Raw genomic sequence first — 7,438 nt, 5'->3', positions numbered from 1 at the left:
TTTACCAACATCATCACCATTTTAAAAAGAATGTCATAAAAACTACTTACAGAAAGAAATGTGTCTAGCTACCAAAAAAAATGCTCAAAAATGTATTGTTTCAGAGTAAAATTAAGACAACCTTGTATCAACAGGAACAAATAAAGACATTTTCTGCTATGCCTTGCTACTTGAAAACTTCCACTAATCTATATGCCCCATAAGATAAAAATCAAGAACTGACGGATGTTGCGGGGTCATGGGTGAGTCTGTAGAACCTTTTGTCACCAGCTTTCTCACTCCTTGGTTCCCAGAGTTAGCCTGGTCATTTGTTGTTACTGAGATCACGGCTCTAAATAGAGGGACCCGCTCTGTGACTCCTGGGTCCCTCAACCTCATGTGTTGGTGTGACCTTGATAGTGCAACAGGCTCTGGACTCCTGAAGCTCTGGAGTGAATTTAAGAAGATTTTGTTTGTGTATGGCATAGAGGATGAATTCTTCCTCCTCTACTATGAATAAAGAACCTAATGTTCTCTCACATTAGTTAACCAGTTACGAGATCCACCAAAAGATCTACTAAGTAGAAGAACCATTGTCTACGATGTCATGGATGTCTGCCTGACCTTATCTTACTTATGGACCTTCCCAACCACTCTGTTGTCCATTTGGCTTTGCTTGCTCTTCAGTACTTGGCAGAATGCCACGCTAACAGAGAAAAGATGGATGGAGAACTGGGGATGATGCTAAGTTTGCAAAATATTATACAGAAGACTACAATTCCAGGAGAAACAAAACTGCTGGCTTCTGAAATGTATGACATTCTTCATGTGGTCTTTCAAGATGGCAGATGGTGTTGGTTTAAAATAAATGAATTCATGTAGAAGGAAAGCTCAGTTTTTTGTTTTGTTTTGTTTTGTTTTGTTTTGTTTTGTTTTGTTTTCTGGGAACTACAAGCAAATGCTCCAAAGCAGTGGTTTTGCACATAGATGGTCTTGGTAATAAGTCTTGGAGAAATCTCCGTGAAGAGACTTTGTTACAAATGAAAGGTGTTATTAAGCTTTACTTTTCAAATGGCTGTTCAAAGATGCATGTTGCAGGTCCATTCAGATTTGAAAGCAGACGCTTTGGCATCAACAATAGTATCAACCAAGGATATGAAGGCTCAGCGAGTTGGGTGAAAAGTGAGATTGGAGAAGAGATGTTGGTCCCAATCTGAGATAAGCCTGTGGAAATAGAGTCCCACAAAGGAGCAGAACAGCTCAGTGTCCCGGGTGGGCTTACTCCTGGAGGATGGAGCCAATTAACTGAGCACAGCTGCAAACTTTGCATATCGGTCATTTTCCTGATGACTCCAGTTTGGGTCTCAAAGACTACGTGAATCAAGCAGGGTCCAGGTTTCCACTGTAGTGGTGAACTGTCAAGTGCAATCTGCAACACGTTATCATGAAAAGTTTTTAGATTCCATGATTGCATATGCTGCATTTTACATCTTATTGGACATTTCCCCCCAATCAGTGGTAAAAAGGACAAATGCTACAGGTGGACTTGCTTTGCTTATGAGCGTCTTATAGCAGTTAAGGCAACAGCAACTGCATTTTTTTGGAAATATATTGCAAAATAATAATAGGTAACATAGTTTAAAAAAAGTAAGAAAAATAAAACCCACTTCATTACTTCTGTACATGGAATAGTATCTAGAACATAAAAGGTATCTAATAAATATTTATTCTCTAAATACAATTATAGTAAGAATATGAAAATGCATTCATTGAAATAAGTAAGTGCTTACTATGCACCCATTATTATTCATAATGATCAAGAATTCATACAGATGCAAGTGAAATGATTTAGTTTTAATGTAGGAGAAACTTGCATTTGGGCCAAGGGCACAATATATGAATAATACAGTTGGAGGTATCATTTGAGAATTCTTACAATATGTGATAATAAATCCCAGATAAGAGGAAGGAAAGTAATTTTCTCCAACTATTTTAAACATAACGCATTCTTTTTTGTTACAAGTAATTAGGTAATTGAAAAACCTTTGAAACAGCTAGGGAAGCAGAGTCTAGGCTTGTCCTCAAGAACAATTGCTAAATGATACTACATACAGACTAGAGCAACATGGGAGCTTCCATATCTGCACTAAACAGGAATGGCAGGAACTAGGAAGAATTGTTGAATTCAAGAACATACCTCTCTAGTTGTAAATCAAAAATCTGGAAGCTATAGAACTATAACAGCTGTCTGTCACCCATGAAGACAGTGAATGGACATCTGAACACTTCAGTAGAGAACCTAATATCTTCAGCATTGACATTAACTGTAGAAGGGTACTCTTTATTACCTTCAACCTTCAAATCTCAGTAAACATACCCAATTGGCAGTCCCTTGTCTCCAACCAAAACTCTACATACTAAGAATTAGGTCCATGGGGTTTAACTTTTCAGCCTATGTATCACAGGTAAGCAGACTGCAAGAAAGTTGAATGGATACCACAGACCAATCCACAAATATATGACGGCCCCACTTTTGATTATTTCTCTCTAAAAACCCTTCGCCCACACTTGTACATTCCAACAATAATGATAACATCAACAACAAATTTCTGTCAAACACATAATAGTCAGCAGGGAGGGTTTCTAAGCTTTAATTATGCATTCTGTCGCATAAAAATATATAGAACTAGGGGCGCCTGCGTGGCTCCCTCAGTTGAGCGTCCGACTTCGGCTCAGGTCATGATCTCACGGTCTGTGAGTTCAAGCCCCGCGTCGGGCTCTGTGCTGACAGTTGGGAGCCTGGAGCCTGCTTCAGAGTCTGTGTCTCCCTCTCTCTCTGGCCCTCCCCCGTTCATGCTCTGTCTCTCCCTGTCTCAAAAATAAATAAACATTAAAAATAAATTAAAAAAATATATAGATCTAATTATAGCAAATACATTGTCAATTTCTTGTACACAAAACTGTCACATATTAAATGACTTGTAGTACTAGGCATTGTTTAAATAATTTGATCTAATGTTTAGAAAAGTAAGTAACACTATATATTGGTTGAAGTTACAAACATATTTAGCAGCAAAGCACTCAAGTGGTACAAAATGGGAAAACAAATTATAATTTTTAAATAATCACCATTTGTTTTACTCTTATACTCCAGGGATATCGTCTATACAGGTACTAGTGTCATGACCTCGGCCTTGGGCATGACCTCTGTCCCAGGCTTACTTCTCCCCCATGTTGATTGCCCCCTACTTGCCTGGAACTATTCTGTGTGCTTAGGATATGTCATGGAACAAAAATACAAAAACTGCCACCCTAGTGTAACTTTCACTTGGGAGAAAGATTTAACGAATAATAAAATAAATAAGTAAAGTGCAGAGTATATTTGGAGATGATGTAAAAAAAAAGTAAAGTGCACAACATGAAGTAAACATGGGGGTGCAGGAGGTGGGACTGGGTTGCAGTGTTGAACAGGGTAATAAGGTTTCAGGGGAGGCCTTACTGAGAAGGTGAGCCTTCAGCAAAGGTAAGTGCTTGAGGGAGTTATCTAGAGAAAGAGAACCCAGGTGGAGGAATAGGTCAAGTAAATGTCTTATGTATTTACAGACAAACAAGAAGGCCAAAATGAATACAGGAAAGAGAATTGAGGTAAGCAGGAGAAGGAGATTAGAATAGATAGGTGTTAGGGACCCATCTTGAAAACGACTTGAGGCCAGCCAGTATGTGTACTTTGGTTTTTATTCCAAGAGGAATAGAGAGTAAAAGGAGGTTTTGTTTTTTTTTTTATATACTAGAGAAATGACCTATTTTCACAGACAAACATTTTTCGGTGATAGCACCTTGATTCCTGATAAAATATTGGAGAATGTGGCTCATAATTAAAGATTTACCTAGCATAACCCTGGTCAAACTGGACTACAGAGTGTTTTCCAAAGGAAGTTTGCCCCTTATACCTGTGCCATGAGGAAGCACATAAGATTCATGTTCTTTCTGGGAAACTGGACACCCAGATTATAAAGAAAAATGAGAAAAGAAAAGAAGAGAAAAGGAAAGCATGGGGATGAGGAGGTGGTCTCTTGTGAAGTTGTTTCTTTCCAAGCTTTCTAATCAGATGAAAGAAGTGAACGAGGGGCATAGATCAATCTGGAGTGTTCTGTGGGGAGCTCTCCAAAATAGAACAGAATATCAAGATCAGGAAGAAATCTTTCTGTCCAGCAGGTCCATTCTTGTCCATTCTTCTGCCTCACAAAAAGGAGCCTATCCTGTTGGTTATTCAGTTGAGTTAGTCATTCTAACTCAAGTGAGTGCTACGTGGCCATTTGGCCATACCTAAACTCCATCTTTGAGTCCGGTTTTAAACAGTCATGGCTGCTTAATCTACATTAATCTGACTTCTCATCTCTCAGTTGCTCGTAAATTAAGATGGGGTATTATTCGTTAATTATTGAAACCTGAACAAAATGAAAGCATCAGTGATCAAAAGTAGTTGGGGGCGGGAAGCAGAAGGTGTCATTTGGAAGAGGCAAAAAAGAAGTGCTTCTCCTCCAGTAGGAAAACTCTCCAGAAGAGGGCATCATTGTCAACTCATTAATTACAGACATTTGGGTTCTATGGATACAATACTTGCATTGAGTTCTCAAGGCAGCGGCATCTGAATTTTCCCAACATCAAAGGTGCCACCTGGATTAGGTGGAAGCAACAGATGTACCAAATACCTAAATATATGAAGACACATCTCTTTAGAAATGGGAAGCAGAGGCCACATGAGATAAAAGGAGAGATGAGAGTCGCTTCAGGAGTCTTTATGATATTTTCAAAAGCATGATGAAACTAGGTTGGGAAAACAAGGAAAAGCTGTCATTAAAATTCTAGACACCTAATAAAATTTTTGGCTGTCACCACTCAAGTGGTCACCAAAGAGTAATTAAAAGATTTCATTTGAAGTGAGCACAAAAGTTTGAAATTTGAGGCATATGTTGGAGCGAGCACATTTTAAGTGGAAAAAAGCAACTGATTTGTAACCAGGCATAGAAGTGTTAACCTGATACAGAGAAAAATCTCCAGAAATATGTCTTGTAATTTGTCTTTAGAAAAGAATGGAGTATATGTAGAAAAATAAGTTGGAATAAAATAGAGAAGGGAAAACATCCTTTCTACACTTTATTATTTTTAAAATATAATTTATTGTCAAGTTAGGTAACATAGAGTATATACAGTGTGCTTTTGGTTTTGGGGGTAGATTCTGTGATTCATCGCTTACATACAACACCCAGTGCCATCCCAACAAGTGCCTCCTTTCTAAACTTTAAATGGATTCTTAATTCTGTAGGCCTACAATGGAGTTTCACAATATATGTGTTTTTGTTTGAGTGTTTTGCTCTCGGGATAATTCCTTGGATATTAATGTGGAAGGAATATCTAGGTTCACTTGAAGCAGGAAAGATTAGGATTGGATAACGCTTACAGAGTTAAAGTTATTTCAGTTTAATGATTCTCACACTTCTGTGTGCAGAGGAATGATCCAAGAACTCCCTCAAATGCAGATCCTAAGGCTTTAGCCCCAGGGATCCAGATTCTTTTGAACTGGGATAAGGCACTGGTATCGTAATGAGCTGAACCCATGAATCTAATGATTCGGATGTGTATGGCCCAACACATGTGGAGCAGTGCTGTAGTAGTCTAAAGTGGAAGTGATGAGACCTTGAACTTGAAGATGGCAGTAAAAATGAAAAGAAGAACACAAACCAAGAAGATATGTTGAGCGTTCCCCTGTCAAAGTTGTCTATGTAAGGGTAAGTACTCACGAGGAGTTCTAACAACACAAGCCCTGGCAGTGAAGGGAATGCTGTCCTTTTTAATGCAGATAAAAACTTAAAGAGAACTACATTGCAGAGCAGGGAGATAAATTTTGATGTACGACAGCTAGAGTTTAAGATGGCATGAGGAAAGTGAAATAGAGGTATGCCCACTAATTGACTGCTTTGGGGCCAGGGAGAGTGATGGCAGTGAGAGACTTCCATCCAGCAAGCTTGTGCATGGGGTTACCAAGTGACACTGTAAATGGAGACAAAGGAACTTGAAGCTTGGAGAATCCATAAGGTGAATGGGGAGACTGGGGAAAGTGAAGGCTTCGACCTAGTCATGAAAATCATGTTTTCCCTGAGAAGTGAGCCTTGGGATAAAATTAAAAGGTGGGGCGGGGATTAATTTGGAGAAGAAGAAAAGAGCATAATCCAAGCAGAGGCCATAGGCTCTGGGAAAACCCAGGGACAGAGGGGATGGGAAAACCACTGCTTGAGGAGCATCTTCAAGGGCTAGGACAAAGCCACGTTCTGAGGGCTTTGGTCTTTGTAGAACAAGTAAAATATTTTTTTTTTCTTTACTGCAAGAGCAATGAGAATCCACAGGAGGCTTTTTAAGGAAGGAGTGTCCAAGAACATGATGCTCAAGACCTGCCATAATATACAGTCATAATTTTGGAACAGGGATATACTACACTCCTAATTCCAGCCTGCTGTTGCTTCCCCAAATACAGGACAGTTGAATGGACCATGAAGAGTCTACCTTGCCGAGGGCCGATCCCGACTCCACCTTCATTGTGTTAACTGGGGGAAGTTACATAATTTGGTGTTTATCGACATTGGTTTCATATTAGCACCCCGAAAGGGGCCTTAAAAAATACCAGTGTCTGTCCCCACCTGCCAGAGAGTCTAAATTCAAGCCCTGGAGTTATTTTTAAATCATCTTCAGGTGCTTCTAATGTGTCTCCAAGACTGAGACCCGTTGACTGTTGCTCAATGTCCCTGATTCCTCCTCTCTGAAGGTGAGTTGATCATAATAGTGCCTCAACCTTGCAGATGCTGTGAGAGAACGCTATGAGATGATGTCCAAAAAACAGTTAGCATACACCTGGGCATGCAGGGAGACTTAAATATGCACCCACCATTGTCACGGTCGCTTACTAGAGCCATTCTCATTGTTGCACAGATCCTTTCACATAGCGGATCCTTGAAACAGCTTTGTATTCAGCTTCCAGTTACAGAAGACCCCTGGTTTGATGTGTGGTGAGGTCTTCCTGCTTTCTGTTGATAGACACAGAAAAAATGTGCTTGCATCACTTTCTCCGGATGCATGTCCTCAAAATTATTTATGTTGTTTCTTTACCATTCCTTCTTGAATACAAATTCCTTCTCTCCTCCCCCATCAGGAATCAGCCTTCCTTATCAGCGTTAAAACACACGAAAAAACAACCAAATAAAACAAAACAAAACAACAAGAAAATAAAACTAACAGCAACAAAAATCTTTATTTGGAAGGAGGGTGGATCTTTAAATGCCAGTGCAGATGAAATTTAGACACATCGAGCCTAGTTATTGATGAGATGCCTGTCTTTAAAATAGGAAACAAATTGGGCTATGCAGAATTAATTGTAGAATCAAATTTTTAAGTGGCACCATTTCAT

General features: G+C 39.4%; 1 pseudogene; it reads left to right on the top strand.

The window, feature by feature from the left end:
* The first annotated feature begins 470 nt into the window (after positions 1 to 470).
* LOC109275228 (armadillo repeat-containing protein 1-like) lies at positions 471 to 1,326 on the top strand (annotated as a pseudogene).
* Positions 1,327 to 7,438: the final 6,112 nt, after the last annotated feature.

The sequence above is a fragment of the Panthera pardus genome, unplaced genomic scaffold (assembly GCF_024362965.1).
Source record: "Panthera pardus isolate Hobbes unplaced genomic scaffold, ASM2436296v1 HiC_scaffold_13, whole genome shotgun sequence".
Taxonomy (NCBI): domain Eukaryota; kingdom Metazoa; phylum Chordata; class Mammalia; order Carnivora; family Felidae; genus Panthera; species Panthera pardus.
The sequence above is the reverse complement of the archived record's forward strand: the minus strand, read 5'-3'. Positions and strand labels throughout refer to the sequence as shown.